Raw genomic sequence first — 19,428 nt, 5'->3', positions numbered from 1 at the left:
GGGTTGGGCTATGGATGCTGGGAAAATCATTCATTATGTAAAGCTATTTTGACACCATAACCACTACACTCTGGGCATCATAACAACTTAATGGAAATGGGCACTGGCTTACCTTTGGTGGTTACACTCTTAATGAATGGTTTAACCACAAAGAGTTGAATCCAGCACTGTTTAGCTCTCTTTCTGCTTTTCTCTGAATCTTGAAGCAGGAAGCCTCAGTATGCTGGTTTAACCCCTTAAGGACACATGACATGTGTGACATGTCATGATTCCCTTTTATTCCAGAAGTTTGGTCCTTACGGGGTTAAAGACAATCAGTAGTTCCCCATTCACAAAGCAGCTTGAGAGAAATCCATATGTTTCTCAAGCTATTTGTGAATGGGAATCTTCTGAAAACACCCCTTGAGATAGTCAGAGTTAAACAGCCATTAATTCAGCTCTTTGGGGTTAACTGTTCATTAACGATTTAACCCATAAAAGTAAGCCATGGACCTGGCACCATAACGCCATACTGATTATGTTGTTATGGTGCCTGTAGTGTTCCTTTTTAAAAAGCGGGTTGATATAAGGTAATAATTTTGGCACCTCTGTCTGGAAGGTGGCATATGCATGGGTAAGGAATTTGCTCCCGGCAGCAATTTCCAGCACCCGGCGTTCAACTAGGCAGCTGCTTGCGCTTTCAATAAGGCGTTGCTTATCGATGATCTTCATAGCGAGCCATTTGTTGGTTATCTGGTCAGATGATAAAACAACCTGTAGAGAGAGGAGAAAAAAATCATCATGGAAGTACTGTGTTTTCATTTACTCTCACACTTAGATGACTTATATTGACAAATGGAAAGTAATACAAAGTTGTTATTTTTATATATTATTTTTTTTCATTTTAATTTACAATCGAAAGTAGGGACTACTTTGACTTATGAGCAAAACCAAGACTGACAGATAATACACTATGAACTTTTTTTTTTAAATTAATATATATATATATATATATATATATATATATATATATATATATATACAGTATCTGTATATGTGTCGATTATATTCATATGTATGTGTTTGTGGGTGTGTGTGTGCGGAACCCCAGCTGGAGAGTGTGGGCAAAGGGTAAGTGCAGACCAGAAATCCGCGAATAGTTTGTCCAGTTGTTCCACGAGAGTGGAATGTGTAGCTGGAGACGCTAGTTTGCTTGTGGCATCCGCCATCTTGCCTCTTGTAGGCCAGCTGTTGCTGATGAGGGCTTGCTGGTGTTCCACCAGTGCAGCACGAGCAAGGGGTGCCGGGGGGGATAGAGTGAAGGAAGGACCTCCAAAGTCGTATGAAGCAGGTAACAGAGGGATCGGCCGCCTCCCCCTCGCGGTTTCTGTAGGTTGGCCACAGATGGGCCGCGGGTCCATTTCCTTCGTGAGACGCCGATCTCGGTCAGAAAGATTAAAAGTTCAGTTGCAGCAGTTACCACCCGTCGAAAGAGTATGTCCGCTGGCAAGATCTCAAAGAGTAGTCGTTAATTACAGCTTTAATTGATTATTTCTGAGCAGAGCTCACTAAATGTGCAACCGGTAAGCGCAGCTGTCAGGCTCCGCCCCGCATAAAATATTTTTTTTTTCAAACCTGCTCGCTCCCTACAGAACACAGCCCCTATCCTACCCACAAATGTACACACACACATACTACATCCAATGTACTCACACCAGACACATTGCATTCACCATACTCACAAACATACACACTGCATCCACTATACACGCACTAAACCCACTTTACTCACAAACACGGTGCTTCCACTATACATACACACACTGCATCCAGGGCCGGCGCGACCATTAGGCGAATAAGGCATTCGCCTGGGGCGCCGCCCACCGGGAGCTTTTCTGGTGGGCTGTCCTACTGCTTTCTGGGGATGCTGTGCTGGGTGAGCGGCTCCTTAGTCACCCCCCCCCCCCCCCCCACCCCCAAGCACAGCCATTCAGCTGCTGGGGGAGCTGAATGTGCATTAGACCCAGCACCCGGGCAGAGCACTCTGCTTCCTGCAAGCAGGGGAAAGCGGGTCATGACCTGGTATCCTGGCTGCCCCCTGCCTGTGGACACGGGAAGTAGGGGAACATGAAGCAGCCTGTGCTCACAGTGCATGGCTCTTCTGCTCCCCCAGAGAAAGAAGAGTAACATCCTGGATCATGCTGCCTGGACCTCTTCTCTTCACAGCACCCAGGTAGGCTCAGGGGGATTGCTTATAGTATGAATGTTTGTAAATTGGTGTGTGTGTTAAATTGATGTATTTGTGTGTGTAAATTAAATGTGACTATATGTAAAGTGAGTGAGTTTGTGTTTGAGTGACAGTGTGTGTGTGCTAGTGAAAGTGTGCAAGTGACTCTAGGTGTGTGTGTTAGGGAGAGTGTGCAAGTGACACTGTGTGTGTGCAAGTGACACTGTGTGGAATTAGTAACAGTGTGTAACTGACAATGTGTGTTGGTGAGAGTGTGTAGGTGACACTGTATGTCATTGAGAGTGAGTGTGTGTGTGTGTGTGTGTTAGTGAGAGTGTGTAAGTAATGCTGTGTATGTTGGTGAGAGTGTGTAGGTGACACTGTGTATGTCAGTGTGTGTGTGTGTGTGTGTGTTAGTGAGAGTGTGTAGGTGACACTGTGTATATCAGTGAGAGAGTGTGTGTGTTAGTGAGAGTGTGTAAGTGACACTGTGTATGTCAGTGAGCGTGTGCTAGTGACAATGTGTAGGTCAGTGAGAATGTGTATGTGTTAGAATGTGTAAGTTAGTTAGAATGTGTAAGTGTGTATGCCAGTGAGAGAGTGTGGGTATTGGTGAGATTGTGTAAGTGACACTGCAAATGTAATTATTGCAATTTTTAAGAAACTGAAATAATTACTGTTCAGGGTTAACTCCTCTAGTGGCTATGCATGGAGACGTTCAGCGTCACGCAAAACCTAGTGTCATGGAAATACCACTACGAGTGCGGCCATTAAGGAGCGAAGGCGGACCCAAGCCAGCACGAAAGACATTGGTGCTGGACCCAGGTAAGTGACAGAAGGGGTTTTAAACCCTTCTGCACCACGAAGGGGGAGCGTCTGACAGAGGGGGAAGCTATAGTGTCTGGATAACAAGTTTGTTTTCCTGGCACTGTAGTTTCCCTTTAATGCCTACTAAGTGCGTCTCTTTCCTTAAATGTCTCTTCACTGAAATTCAGAGTTTAGTGAATAAACATCTGAGGGAATGTAGTTGCATTCATGAGGGGCGGCAAAATGGATTGTTGCCTAGGGCGGCAAGAATCCTTGCACTGGCCCTGACTGCATCCACTATACACACACTAAACCCACTTTACTCGCAAGCACACTGCTTCCACTATACACACACACACTGCATCCACTATACACACACACTGCACTCACTATATAGGAGTTTAGGTGCAAGTTATAATCATATATTAGCCAGAAATAGGTGCACAAACTGTACAAATATGGTTGTCAGTTTAAAAAAATAAAAAAAAAGGTTATGCACATTTTCAATTAAGTGCAGTTATAAATAATTTGTGTGTATATATATCTCAGAGTTTAACATTTTATATATAAATATATATATCAGAGTTTAATATTATACTACTAGCCATTGGCAAATTAAAATGTTGTTCTAGCAAGTAAAACTTAAACCCTGGAGGGTATGCTATAGCCATGTATATCTCTTTATTTATTTATTTTTTGCTTCACAGCAGCTTGAGTGCTAGTGATTGTCTATTCCAAGTCTTTCCTGCTGCTGTGGGAACGATCTTTCACCTTACTCAGCCACTGGCAAAGCTGACATTCATATAATCTTCATGCAATGGAGGCAGGGGGCAATGTTATTAATCTGCCAGTACTGCTCGGTCCATCTGCCATCAGGGATGTATTAGAGGTGGTGGCAGATAGGTTGGGGTAGCATAGATGCAATGTAGGCTCATTCCCAGGCTGCAGATCTTCAGCAGCTCTTTACTGACCACCCAAACCAGGGCAATTTTACCCTCAATACGTGCTGTCATGCTGCCCACTTCCAGACTAACTGTGCACTTAAGGAGATGCTGAAATAAGTGCAAATATTTAGCTGCCCAATAGGGTTTTTAGTTTTGGTACATTAAGCTTCCCATTATAACATGCCAACAAGCAGGCCTCCCTTAGGCATTGCTCAAACACAAGTGGGACATTCCTTTTAAATTGACCTACCGATCAGAGGATTAAACACTGACTGTGGCCCAAGATCACCTCAGCCCTTTGCTACCCCCAGCGCGGGAGGACTTGAACTTTGTGCAGTTTCAAGTCCATGGTACAATGATGTAGGTCTAAAAGCAGGCTTGGGGTTTTTGGGGACAACCTGCCTCACTCCTGTTCTGCTGCTGACACCAGCGGCATTTAACCTTCATCACTCTAGTCGAAGAATTGTCTGAACTCCCCAATTTGTGCAGTCCCACTGCCTAACTTCTATGCTCCTATTGGTTACATGGCAGCACCCAGCCCTAGCTTGTCACTTTTTAATACACTCCAGCTGTGCTCTTAAATGCCCTCTTCTGCCTTATTGATTCTTTGCTTTTTTTTTTTCATTGTAATGTCTTATCTGATGTGGTGGTAGGATAGTGGCATAGGTCTCATGCAGACCTCCTTTACTCACTTATCTAATAGTGATAGCGGCAGGACCTGTTTCTTTTTGCCTCACTAAAACGCTGATTTGGGTTTTTATTTGCAATCCTGAGCGTCCAGTGGTTCTATATCTGATTCCTGCAGTATGTCCTGATTACACATTAAAGGGACTCTATAGTCACCAGAACAACTAAAGTTTATTGTATTTGTTCTGTTGAGTATAATCAGTCCCTTCAGGCTTTTTTTGCAGTAAACACTGTATTTTCAGAGAAAAGGCAATGTTCACATTACAACCTAGTGATACCTCAGCTGGCCACTCCTCAGTTGGCTACTAGAGGTGCTTCCTGGGGCAGTGCTGCACCGTGTGCAGCACTGCCATTCAGTGTCTCTGCCCTCTACATGCAGACACTGAACTTTCCAAAATAGAGATACATGAATTCAATTACCTCTATGAGGAGGTGCTGGCCAATCAGTGCTGTGTTTGGCTTGTGCTGGCTCTATCCTATCTTACTTTTCAGCAAACATCTGCAGGAGCTGTTCTCATTTTCATTTACACAGTGTATGTTAGCTCATTGAGACTCATTTTTTCTTATAAAATTAGGCCCTTTTGACCACAGGGAGACATACCACAGACTATATGATGGCATAGCTTTGCACTGATTTTTTTGGTAAATATATTGTTTTTATTACATAGTTAGACATGTCATTGTTTACACAGTTGTTCATTTATGAATACAAGTGTAATAAGTAGTCGTATAGTTTATACTGAGTGGGTCATCTAGCTTTCTGGACATGTCTCTGAACATCTCATGCACATACATCATTCTTTTATGCAGAGAAGCCATTAACAAAAGTACAAAAAAAAAAAGAACCAAAATAGGAGATAAGCTGAAGTATAGCTTTGTACTTCTAATGTTTTATATTGATATGTGATGATATTGGTAATGCTTGGATATTATACCGTTAATTATCTAATGCCTGTCTGCGTGAGTTGTTGTCGCCACTGTATTGTATTGTTTATCTGACTTATGCCTCAATAAAAATACAGATTGACAAAAAATATATATATATGCCAACAACAGGACTACAAACCCCAGAAAGTCCTCCTGTACATGCTCTCAGGATAAAAGTACTTGTATGGGTAAAGAGGTGTATTGCATGGACTCAGTGGCGTATGTAATGAGGGATTTGGCTTTTGAATGTAGTTATAAAACATGTGCAAGGAAACAGGGGCAGAGAACCTGTTTCAAAATAATCTATGTAAGAATAGAGTATCTCTTTAGGAATAAGTAACTCGTAAACAAAAATAAGGCCTAAAAAATAGGGGGAACAGCTTATTTTGGGTTACCCCCTATTGGAAGCGATCATGCCCAGGAAAGGCATGGAGGCCACATTATCAGGTGAAAGTGGTTTGCTAGACCACTTCAATATTGTTTTTTCTCTATTTAGGAACATTTAACAGCATTGTGGAATCATGTGACCAGGAAGTGCAGACAGACATGACAGTTGGAGACATTTGAAAATTGACAACTTTATGTAAAATGGACAAAAAAACTCATATTAAAAAATACAACAGGTACTAACAAATGCCATTATTCATAACATAACACCATGCATCCATAAAAAAATGCATACGGCACAATGTATTGTACAGGGTTATACTACAATTATATTGTTTTAAGTAGAGAAATAATTTTAATCTAAGTAATTGTTGACAGTTACACAAACAGTAGTCGTCACTAAAGTAAGAAAAGCCTGAAAGGCTAAATTAGTCAAATTGGAAAGATTCTCCAGGTCAACTATAATTTCAGTTTGGCTACTTTGGCCTTAAATTTGAAATTCACTTTGAATTCTCAACAATGTTCACTTTTGTGAATAACTCCGATACATGTCCGTTAAGTAAACCTTTTAAATACACAACTTTTAAAAATGATCTGTACAGTTGGGTTCCGTTTTATTCTAAATAGGTTCTTGTGTTATATTAGGCTTTCACTATTCATTTCTGTCCGTAAGAACATTTTCAGTACATGGCACCATTTGGTGGATATTACATACCTTGCCAAAGCTGCCCTGTCCAAGGGTTTTATGAAAGGCAAATCTCTCCAGAGAAATGCTGGTGTCCATTGGAGAAACCACAGGATGGACGGTGGCTCCTTCTGGAAGAGTAAAAATAGTCCATATGTTACATCATATGTAAAAAAAAGTTATTTTTTGTTTAACCCCTTAAGGACCAAACTTCTGGAATAAAAGGGAATCATGACATGTCACACATGTCGTGTCCTTAAGGGGTTAAAATGTGTTTAGTATTGTGTAAACTTTTTTTATTGTTATTTTGACACAGTACGTATTGAAATTTTTACTCCGGGCCCTGATTGACTAGGTTTTAACCTTAAAATACATATATTTTAATGTTCTTACCTAGTATGAACAAACGCTAAGAAATGCTCAAAACTTATTGAGAACGTTTCACTTCCACCAATAATCCTTATATTTTGAAAACCAAAAGGGGTAAGTAGTTTTTGGAATCTTCTAAAGTTAGGCTTCAGTGCTAAGTTAGATTAGGTAACTGTGATTAAAGAACACAGAGTAGTATTACTGCGTTTTGAGACATTAAATATAAGTAAACCATTCTGAATTTAAATATTCTCTAGTAGAATGGATCCCCTCCTCAATCTCCAGTGTACTGTTTCTTACCTTCGCATTTCTTCTTTCTCTTCAAATGCTCTTGTGTTTCACTCCCGTCTGGTCCTTTCTTCTTCTCGGTCTTCTCCCGTTGCCTCTTCTTGCCTGTCCTCTTCTCTCCACATGATGTTTCGGTGGTTGTTGGATTTTCCATATTTGTTCGTTTACAATTTTTGAATAACAGCACGAAAACTCCTCTGAATCGCTTGAAAGCTAGTTAAGGAGTGACAGTTGCACTGGTCAAGCTATAGAATCTTGTGATGTCGCTGCTTCTATACCAACTAAATTCAAAAAATGCCAACTACTACATAGGCCTATATGTGTTTATTTTCAAATCCTAATAAATATTATAATGATTTTTGGCATACATTTTTTTTTTTTTGGGTTACACCATTAGCTGGGGTAGCGGTCACTATGGAATTTACACCATTGTATATAACCGTGAAAATCACTTATAATTTATCTAAACATTTTTTTATGTAATGCTCCATTTTTGTTTAAAAGTTTATTAAAGTCTGGGAACTGCAAAAAAAAAAAACACATTACAAATGGGGTGGAGAAGTATAATTTTTTTTTATTTTTTCCTTTCGCATATGAAATCTTAAAGTAAGAAGTGTCAGGGATTCATAGTGAATTTCAAATTAAAAGACAAAATAGCAGAAATTGAAATGTTGTGCAAGTCAGATATGCATCAAGCTTGACTATTTTAGCCTTCAATTTTAAATTCCCTTTGAATTCCATAAAATTCTCACTTTACTGAATAACTCTGTATCATTTTTATTTCAAGATATAAAAATGTGTGTCTATTATATTAGTGCTACTACTATTATTGATACACATACACTGATCATCCACAACATTAAAACCACCTGCCTAATATCCCCCTCGTGCTACCAAAACAGCTCTGATGCATCGAGGCATGGACTCCACAAGACCTCTGAACATGGCCTGTGGTGTCTGACACCAAGACATTAAGAGAAACAGACCTGGTGGGTCTGATAGGAGTTGGACGCCCCCTGGTGGGTATGTATATATTTAAAACTTAGCTTTTAATAGCACAACAAATAAAATGGAAAAACCCTCAAACAGTGAAGGGACTTATCTTTATTTGAAGATTCCTTTTGTGCTTATTATAAGACATCTTCTAGATATTTTCATGTCCCATTTATGAGCATATATTCTATCTCTCCTTACTCATTATTTTATTTCGTTTTTTTCACTGTTTGAGGGTTTTTCTATTTTATTTGTTGTGCTATTAAAAGCTACGTTTTAAATATATACATACCCACCAGGGGGCGTCCAACTCCTATCAGACCCACCAGGTCTGTTTCTCTTTATTTCACAAATGTGAGGGTTATCCCCTATTCTGGCCGCCCCTGACACACACCAAGCTGACTCCGCTCGGGGTATTTGGCTTTTCTTCCCTTTTTTCACCAAGACATTAGCAGCAGATCCTTTAAGTTCTGCAAGTTGCGAGGTGGGACCACCATGTATCGGATTTGTTGTTCCAGCACATCCCACAGATGCTCAATCGCATTGAGATCTTGGGAAATTGAAGAGCAAGGCAACACCCTGAACTCTTTGTCATGTTCCTCAAATATCTCAAACCTTTTAGAACTAAATGGGCAAACATCCAGAGATGTGCTACCATTAAAGTCAATGTGGACTCATCTCCCGGTGTTGGTTTAACGAAAAGTAGAAATGCATGCCAAATGTACATTTGCATTCTGAAGACCAAATATATAACATTTGGCTATTAATGTTATGCTGAGTAGTGGCACAAGTTAATTTGTTGGAAGAAGGTATAAATAAAATCTAATCTATGCAATTTACTTACTGTTTGGCTGGTACACCATATAGATAGGAGTTTAGTCTTTATAACAGGCGTTTTGGCAAGGATTAAAATAATAGATATGACATTAACCTGGCAACGCATTTCACAGTTTTTTACATTTCACCGTTTTTTACATTTCACAGTGTATGGGAAGTCCATTGCATTTGGCACTATAGCAAAACTAATTATTGTGGAAGAGAAGGCCAAAGTGGTGTGTGTTGATATATATAATAAAATTTATTTGCATGAAAAAAATCTAGTTTTACCAATTAATTAAACTGTATTATGTTGCATTAGCATTGTTGCCAATGTTAGACTGGCTAATGGTTACTTTAGCACTATAACTATTGTAACTCAGTATCGCAGTGATTATGATGGCTAATGTCTGAGCTTGCTTCTGCTTCAGCCCAGATGCTGCTGAGAGACCAAAATGTAGGTAAGCAACCAGAGCCCCTACTTTTGTCAAAATAATCAAAATATGTATAACACAAGTCATATGAACTCTGCACCATAACCACTGCTGTAATGCGCTATAGCAGTTATAGTGCTCAGAGGGACCATTTAAAACTATTTTACTTAACTAATAAACATATTAATGTGATGATTTATTGAAAAAGTACACAGTATTAATTTTTATGTGGTAATAGTGTACTGCGTTTTATGTGGAGAATAGTATATATCTAGATAGTAACTTAAAAGGGCAAGAGTGTGCATGTCATTGCAGTGCTGCAGGTTGATACGTTCATAGGTCCATAGCATGTGTATACAGCATAGTTCTTGGGTATCAGCTTCTACAACTTGGTCAGGCGGAAGATCTGATTGTTCATTTTCTATACTGTCTGGTGGTCACCATGATCAGCCCTTGAAAGAGGCTACAGCTGCTCCTGATCATGTCCTGAAGGAGACTCATAATTATCTCTAACATGGACGTAATAGGTTCAGATATCTTCTAAACCAGTACTGGAATAAACAGGAAGTCACCATCATCTTTTTTAGACAATCCTGAAAGAGGCTGGGTGTCCCCTTCCATATGTCCACCACTCTGGTTCCTTACATTCGGTTTCTCCTGCATTTCTAGGAGTTAGCATTAAGAACCACATCTCAAGTGAATGTGCATCGACTGCAATCTCTGCCAGTCCTTATATTTCTTTTTATCGTTGTCCTCTTTCCTCTTTCACTTCCTAGATTATAGTTTCTTTCCATAGATCCTAATGGTAAAAAAAAAAAAAAAAAAAACTAATAGGAAATAGCATTACAATATACAATATATGAATGAAAGGACCGCTCACCATGCCAACACCACTTCATGTCAATGGTATAGTGCCGTGAGATCACCACGGCATTCTTACCTTTAAGCATTAAACTGATTATCAGGGTTATTTACTAAAGTGAGAGGGAAGTGAATTTCAAATTTAAGACCAGAGTAGTCAAACTGAAAGCAGAGCTAACAGAATGTTTTGAGTTAGGCTATTTTGACCTTAAATTTGAAATTCACTTTGAATTCACCGGAATTCTGACTTTAGTGAGTAATCCTATATGATGAAGATGGTGGTGTGAATTAAAGTAACAAAAGTTAGGCTAAAAGCTCTAACCACACATAACAGGTCTATTTCGAAGCTGATGAGAAATGTTATCTTCTCAAGTGATATGGGAGCTTCCTCATCACACCAACTCATCATATGTACAAGAGAATAGAGTTATCTATCCAGCATCTTTTTTCAGAGAGACCATCTGACTAGCCTAGCGCTGCATTTTGCCGTGCATGCGCACTATACTCTCAATACATTTGTATTCCTAAAGCTATAGTGTTCGTTTAAGCATATTAGGGTATATTTAGCCTTTAACCATGAATTAAAATAGGGAACGAGACTTAATTTTTTCCACACAAGTATTTTATTAATTTTATCATCTACCCATAAGTGTCATAGCTCGGGCTGCCGCACAGCACTTGCAGACTCAGGGGGAGCCGCATGGCAGCCACAATGTCTCCGGTCCTGCGCCACTCCGATCAGCTGCTCCATGTACAGAATGTGTTCTGAACTATGTCGATCTTGCGAGTTTACCAGATCACCATGGCAGCCTCATACCGCCTACAGGAGTCCTCAAAGTTACAGGACCCTGTAGGTTTTAGTAATTTTATAATACAATTTGTAAGGGTCATAACTATGGGGCACATCATCTACCCTTCACAAGTCTTACCCCTTCATGTAAATGGGTGCAGGTTGATGATGATGATGTCCTGGGATCATTGGCCTGTTGTATCATTGCCTGCAAGTGCGTACTGTTAACTTGGTATTTCTTGTTACTGACCCGGCTTCATATGGACTATTCTACTTTTCTGTTTCCTTAACCCTGGCTTGTTTAATCGTCTTTTGAATCCTTGACCATGGCACACGTTAAGCCCGGCCACTCCATGGTCCCATATACATATCTCGCTCTTTCTATCTCCTTCATTCAAGTTGCTGTTTCCCTATTCTCTGTGTGTAGGTGTTACCCATCCAGACAATAAGTGACCTTTTGATATTATTGATGTGCTATTTATAGTTATTAGTTTTATTAAACTCCCTTATGGAAATCAAGAATTGTTTAGACTTTGAGGTGTTTTATTGCCTAAGCACTATGATCACTTAAAGGGACACTACATTCGCCAAAACAGTTTAATCTAATAATGAACAGTTTATGTGTATAGATGATGCCTGTAAAACAGGCGTATCCAAAAAGCAGCCCTGAACCTCTTCTAATGAGGCCCAGTTGCCGTTCGGGTGGTGAGGGAGACAGGGAGCCCATTACTTACTGTGCTGTTTCTGTACAGCTCCCTTGCGCACCCTGCATTGAGCCGGTTGCTGGGATATGACGTCACCCTGGCATCGCATCATTACTGGGTGCACGAGGGACCTGTGCAGTAAGTGCACAGTGATCCCATCACAGCAGCAACCACTGGCCACCCGGGAGAGGATCCACCCCAGCCCTCCCAGAGCAAGTTAGAGAGGCTGGGTGGACGTCTTAATTACTAAATTAAATGTGCATTACTGTGATTTTTGTGGGTGTATGCCAGTAGTTATATGTGTATGTGAGTGTATGTGTACGTGTGTGGGTCTGTTTGTGTATGTCTGTGATTCTGTGTATGTCTGTGATTCTGTGTGTAGATCTGTGATCATGTGTATATATGTGATTGGGTGTGTGCATGTGATTGTGAGTGTGTCTGTGATTGTATGTCTGCATGTGTGGGTCTGTGATTGTGTATGTCTGTGATTATGTGTAATGGGATTTGGGGACACACCCAGAACATGCATTTCCAAGCAGTGGTGCTGCTGTAAAGACCAAAACATATACAAAATACAGTTAAAGGAACAGTGCACACACAAACAAAAATACAGCTTTACAGTTAACAAGGCTAATTAAAATCACCTATCTTAGCAAATATATACATATATATGACATTTAAATAGAATTTGCAATAATGGAAGGGTAAAAATTAGATGACTCTTTACAGGAAGTGTTTAGGTAGGCTGTATAAGTCACATGCAGGGAGGTGTGCCTAGGGCTGCATAAACAAAGTGATTTGATTCCTAAATGGCAGAGAATTGAGCAGTGAGACTGCAGGGGCATAATCTCTACACCAAAACTGCTTTGTTAATCTAAAGTTGTTTTTACGTAATTTGAAGTGGTCATGGTGCGTGAAAACTAATTTGAAATGCTGCTCATATGGAGTTTAACTCCTCTGCTGTCTCAGGTGCAATCAGAGGTGTAACTCCACCTCCAGCAGCATCATTGGGGCATCATTAACCAGGCCGAGATAAGAGTTCTTGGCCGGCTGATGACAGTTCTGTGCATATTCATATGGTAGAAATACATTCATTTGCTGATAGCAGCCAGCAGTCGTTCTCAGCTAATGAATGGAGGAGGGATCGACTTCAGAAGTCTGATGTCATCACTGGCCACTGGAGAACCCTCTGCACCTGGTGGGGATCTAGTTAAAATGGCAAAACTGTTTGCCCCATTATTTGTATAAAGGGGCAGGGTACTCCTGGCATCATAACTCTACAGTGGACGGTAGTGGCTATGATGCTTGGAGTGTCCCTTTAACCCTTTAACAACGTATATGCTAAAATTAGCCACAGATGGCAGGGCTTGCCTGGAGTCCATTTGCCTTTTTTTCAATGCAAAATATTGTCCTGTGCTTCTGGCGGGGCACCCTCAGTGGACAGGCTTGCAGGGACTGACAGAAGGGAAGAAGAGACTACAAGAGATCAGAACTGTAGCAGAGGGAGCAAGGAGAGCAGAGACTAAGGAGCTATTGACATATTTATATTACAGGGCTCAAAATTAAGTGAATATTTATCCCTGGTGAGTTGAAATTCAACCCTTGTAGGTATTCTATGGCTTGCAGTGGCAAGTAACTCTTAAATCCTGGCTAGTAACATAGAAGTTCAAATTAAGCCTTGTGTATATATATATATATATATATATATAAAAATACATATACATGTTCATGATTGAGTGCAAAACTGTTCTGTATGAAAACTGACCAAAACACGCCTAGTTTTATACTTCTCACAGTGCCTTCATTAAACCAAATAATGGAGCTTGTTCTAGGTGTCAGATTAAATTTGCCAAGCCCTGAGACAATTCATGAGAGGTAGAACCCAACCTGCTTTACAGCGAGTGCAATCATGTATTCAGATTAAAGCAGTTCACATAGTAAACATATTACATATATATAGATAATTTTTTTTCTTGTTTTTATTATTTCAAGCAAGATGTACTACTTCTCTTTACAACAGCTAGGCTTTACGAAATATATTTAGAAAAGGAGGATATTAATAAGATGCTTGTTCAAAGACCCCACACAATTCTAATACCTTAGCTGAAGTCCGAGAGTCCAACAAGGATAAAAAAGCGGAAGGTTTTACATTGTTCGCATCAAGATTAACCTCAAACAACGTATCTGGCACATGAAGAGGTTGTGTACACGCTGCCATTTAAAGTATGGGAAGTACCATATTGAACAGGAGAGGGTCATTATGCTCAAAATGTCTGCCCTAGCAAAGTGGGCCTATGGAATTTTCTGCCTGGTTGATATGACCAAGCCATCTCCTCTTTTGATGGGCTTGCAGGTTAACGATGAAAGGAACGACTTCCTGAACTTTCTCTTGTGCCACACGCTGGTCAAGTTCTCTTCTGTGGCATTCTTGTCTACCCTTTCCTCACACTTCTATGTCAACTTCAAGCATACCATTGCAGTTTTTGCTTGTTATCAATAATCACAGGCTTTTTTCCTTCTTCAGCATCTTCGCTGACAATCTGAGGTTGCATGACTTCTGCTACATCTTTCTCATGCGGGTCAATAATCTGAGCCTGCCGACCTTCGCTTTCATCATCAGGGGTTAAGTTAAGAACAAGATCAAGCAGCAGACATTGGGGACAACAAAGCTACAGATCTGCAGAGGGTGAAAATTACTCTCCATTGACCAGGACGACTGCCAAGTCTTTCCAAATTTATGATCCTAAACCTTTTGGAGCAGGGAGCCCAAAAAGGTAGCTTTATTAATGTGTGGACCATATATGCTAACCAATATAAAGGGTGAATAATATAAAATTGAATGATAAGAAACTTTCCCTCTTCATCACCAGTTCTGAAGACTAATGAAAAGTCTTTCTTATCAGGATTGAGGTGCCCATTTTCTTGGTTTTGTAACGGGAATGGAAATTTATTGGATAATAAAAAGAACTAAGTTTTGGTGTATGTCCCCATTTGAAATGGATTTCTTGGAATAATGCGATATGGGGTTTGGCCCGGTTAGGTTCCTAAAGAGCAAGCCAACATTTGTGATGGGTGCTTAGTCCCTAAGCATTGATTGCTAAAAAAAGTGCATAAGATTGGGGGGGGGGGGGGGGAGGAGAGCTCAACTGAATCTGTAGATTTTTTTGTACTTATTGTTGAGAAATATGGGACCTTCAGTGCTAGCAAAGTATTGTTATTGTTAGCATTTAAATAGCTCCAACATATTCCACAGTGTTTTACAATTATGGGTGGTATGACCAGGATATAAACCTGGGCTCTCAATTCTAAGACAGTGATGTTACCACTGTCCTAACCAGCAAAAATAATGTAATTTTGTGAATTGAAATCACTCTAAATTCAGCACCTATAGGGCAGAATAAAAAAACAAATGAAGAAAAAAAAAAACGTATAACTTCCTCAATTGAGGAAGCCACAGAACGGCAAAACGAGTTTCTGGATTACACAAGGACTTTATTTAAGTATTGGTATTTTTATATTGCACTATTTTTGTAGTTTTAGATTATAATAATAAAGTTAATATATGTTTAAAACTAACTGAGTCCCTGCACTTATAAAGAAGGTGGTGTGGTCTTCAACTTCACAAAGCTCCCATATTGACCAGGATTAAGGCTCCACTTTTGTGAGTATAACGGCCATTTTATATAAGCTTTTTATTCTTAAAGTAATATCACACTATTCCTGCATATTCTCTTTGTCCTGAGATATACAGTTAAATAAAGAGGCCATATAGGAGAGGGGAAAGGTGGCCCAAATACAAACCTAAAGGTTATACACACCAGGTCTGGTAATAGGTCTATTAGCTCTGAAACATGTGAGTGTTCCATATAGGGTTTTTATTATATGTACTAAGGTTTTTAAACTATTGTCCACTATGTATTTTTTTTTTTTAAAGGTGCATTTACCTGTACATTACAGATTACAATTTAAGACAGTTAAGTGTACAAATCTATTTATTGTACGAAGCACAAATTTGCGCTAAACATATGTTGTACCAGAAAGTCAGTCACTGGAGTCAGTTTTTGGAGAGCTATAGAAGTGACGTGAGCTGGAGGCCAGAAATGAGGCCTTATTGCCTCCATGTTGGGCCTTGGCAGATGGAGGAGATAGAGCCGCAATCTGAAGAGACAGCGGTCTCAATCTGGCCCTTATTCATTTATCATTTTTTTTAAGAAATCCAAGCCTCTTTTAAAATATAGATTCTCTAGATTCTGATAAGACAATCTCTTTGGGCTGTAAATTCCACGTATTTACTGTTCTTACTGAAAAGAACCCTTTCCTCTGCTGTAAGTAAAAATGGTTTTCTTCTCTGTTGTATATTCCTGCTAATGAATAGGCTGCTGGAGTAGGGGCCTGACTGCCATGCCGGACAGACACTACAATACAACCAGCCAACCTTTGGTCTATCTGGTAATATATACCTTTTGGCAGTGGTCTTTTGCAAGCAAAGTTTTGGCCAATTTGTGCAGCACTTATGATAGAAGGACCTTATGGTATTTGAACATCTCTTTTTATCATACTCACTTACCAACATGGCTGCTGATCGTGAGATGTTGGACATCACAAGATATCACCAGAACCACAGGTGGCTTTTCTAGATGCCTTTGACTTATTATGTATTAACTTGTGTACAAAGCTGGTTCCCGAAGAGGTCTCATGTGGTAAGCACATCTCTTAAAACAAAATACTTAGAAACTTCACACGACAAGGAATGAAGCCGAGTCTATCCCCACAGCGAATCAGTATGTCTTGCAGGAGAATCCTGTATTTAAGCTACTGACTTTCTCCAGGTGAGCACATGGTGAATTCACCCCTCTACACTGCCTTCTACTTGCTGATAAAGGCACCTGGAGTGACCGATCTGGAAGATATTCTGTTAACTGTACCTGTGCCTTTCATCCCAAAGTAAGAGCTATATGTCATACTGTGATACTATTTATGTGTTATTTTTATTATTTTTTCTAAGACTTTTTTTCCCCCCTTGACATTCTTAATTGGCTATTTGCCACACTAGTTCCTATAGTTACCTTTCTTTCTATGCAAGTACCATGTATGCAATTCATATAATACATCGCAATCTGCTATTGCGTGCATTCAGTAAACAATTCTTTTGTTTTATAAAAATGTGATTTTGTGTGCAACCAGTTCTCGTACATTTTTTTATTGTCCAAAACGAGTGGTTGGCTTGTCCATAATATTTCACAAAAGTGTTTATGCACGATCATAATATTGTTGCAATTTGACTTGTCTGTATCTTGCAATTACCCCTCAATAAAACAAAGATTGACAAAAATTAACAGGTTTGCATTTAGTGGATTGTACTGATCCTACATTGATTTGTATTGTGCTATTTTATTATATACGTAGGCCCTTCAAGGCTCTTTCCCCCCCTTTTTTCTAAAGAAAACAAGTGCAGTTTTCTAGCCTTTCTTGGTAACCGTTTTCGTTACCCTTTAATCATTTCATAGTTTACCTCTACTCTTTCTAGTTCTGCAATATTCTTTTTGTAAAATGTATACCAAAAATTGCACTGTGTATATTTAAGGTAGATTCTTAACATTGATTTATAAAAAGAAAAATTATACTATGATCGTATGAATCAATAATCAACCCTTTTTTAATGCATGACAACACCTTACAAGCCTTTGTTATGGCAGACCTGCATTGCACACTGTTGCCTAGTTTGTATATAATGCAATTCCTAACTCATCCCCTTATGCCTACCCTGGCTGGTTCCCAATTTCTTGGACATATCAATGGAGACTGAAACACAAATCTATTGAGTCCTTTTTTCTTTACTTGACCTAAATGTTTAAAAATTATTATAAGCAGAAAAGTGTTTTCCCTCACTTTTAACATTTTATTCATAGTTCATTTTATGTTAGGTTTACATATAGAGTATTAAATGAAAGCACTTTCTGTCCTTAAAAACAAATATAGGATACCGTATATACTCGAGTATAAGCCGACCCGAATATAAGCCGAGGCCCCTAATTTTACCCCAAAAAACTGGGAAAACGTATTGACTCAAGTATAAGACTAGGGTGGGAAATGCAGCAGCTACTGGTAAATTTCTAAATAAAATTAGATCCTAAAAAAAATATATTAATTGAATATTTATTTACAGTGTGTATAATGAATGCAGTGTGTGTATAATGAATGCAGTATGTGTATAATGAATGCAGTGTGTGCGTATGAGTGTATGAGTGCAGCGTGTGTATGAGTGCAGCGTGTGTATGAGTGCAGCGTGTGTGTATGAGTGCAGTGTGTATGAATGCAGTGTATGCGTGCAGCGTGTGTATGAGTGCAGCGTGTGTATGTGTGTATGAATGCAGTGTGTGTATGAATGCAGTGTGTGTGTTGCAGAGCTTTGGTGGGGGGTGGGCAATTTTATTATTATTTTTGTAATTATTTTAATATTTTTTTTATTTTTATTTTTTTATTTAATTTTATTATTTTTGTATTTATTTTTTTCGTCCCCCCTCCCTGCTTGATATATGGCAGGGAGGGGGGCTCTCCTTCCCTGGTGGTCCAGTGGCATTGGCAGTTCAGTGGGGGGAGGGGGCTGTGGGGGCTGGCAGAGCTGTAACTTACCTTTCCTGCAGCTCCTGTCAGCTCTCTCCTCCTCCACGCCGTCCATTCAGCTCTTCTGTCAGCTCACACTGTAAGACTCGTGAGAGCCGCGGCTCTCGCGAGATTTACACTGGGAGCTGACCGAGGTGCTGAACGGACGCCAGACGTGGTCGCTCCTGGAATTCCCAACAGGGTACTTGAACCGGGGTACTTATCAATCCTAGTCCTGCTTTCTGCCTCTGAGCCACAGCAGCTTTACACAGAGACTACTGATTCCGGTCTTGTTCATCCTGGCATGGCTACTACACCGGGGGCTGCACCTTGACTTGTCTGTGTCTCACCTGACTCTGATTGATCATCAGCAGGGTATTTAAACCCAGCCTCGCCCTGTGCTCAGTGTCAAGTCTTTGATCTAGTGTTCCTGTGTCGAACCAGTGTTCCAGTTTATCTGCTTCGTATATTTGACCTCGGCTTCTGACTACGTTTATTCTGACCTCTGGCATCCCTTGACTTCAGCTACTCCTCGTTGTTCCTGACCTCTGGCATCCTTTGACCTCGGCTATCCCTCGACTATCCTGCTGGTTCTGTCCTTGCCTGTCCTGCGTATTTGGTACTGCATCCTGCACAGCCCCCGTGCACAGACCCACAGGCCAGGTGAATTCTTACCTGACCACCTCGGCCTGTGGCTATCTGCAAGGGTGAGCAACATATCTGCGCTACAGACTCCCAACTCAGGTAAGACCCTGACAGTATAGTATCGTTAAATTATGGTGGAACAAACAAATAGCACAAATTCTAGGTTTTGTTTTTGTTTAGCATTTGGAAATGGGCCTCCATCCTTAAAGGCAGAGTAGATAGTGGGAACCGCACTCAATCCAAACGGCCAAGGGTGCTCCAGATCAGGACCAGCAATCCCAG

The sequence above is a fragment of the Pelobates fuscus genome, chromosome 6 (genome assembly GCF_036172605.1).
Source record: "Pelobates fuscus isolate aPelFus1 chromosome 6, aPelFus1.pri, whole genome shotgun sequence".
Lineage (NCBI taxonomy): Eukaryota > Metazoa > Chordata > Amphibia > Anura > Pelobatidae > Pelobates > Pelobates fuscus.
Note: the sequence above shows the minus strand (reverse complement) of the source record.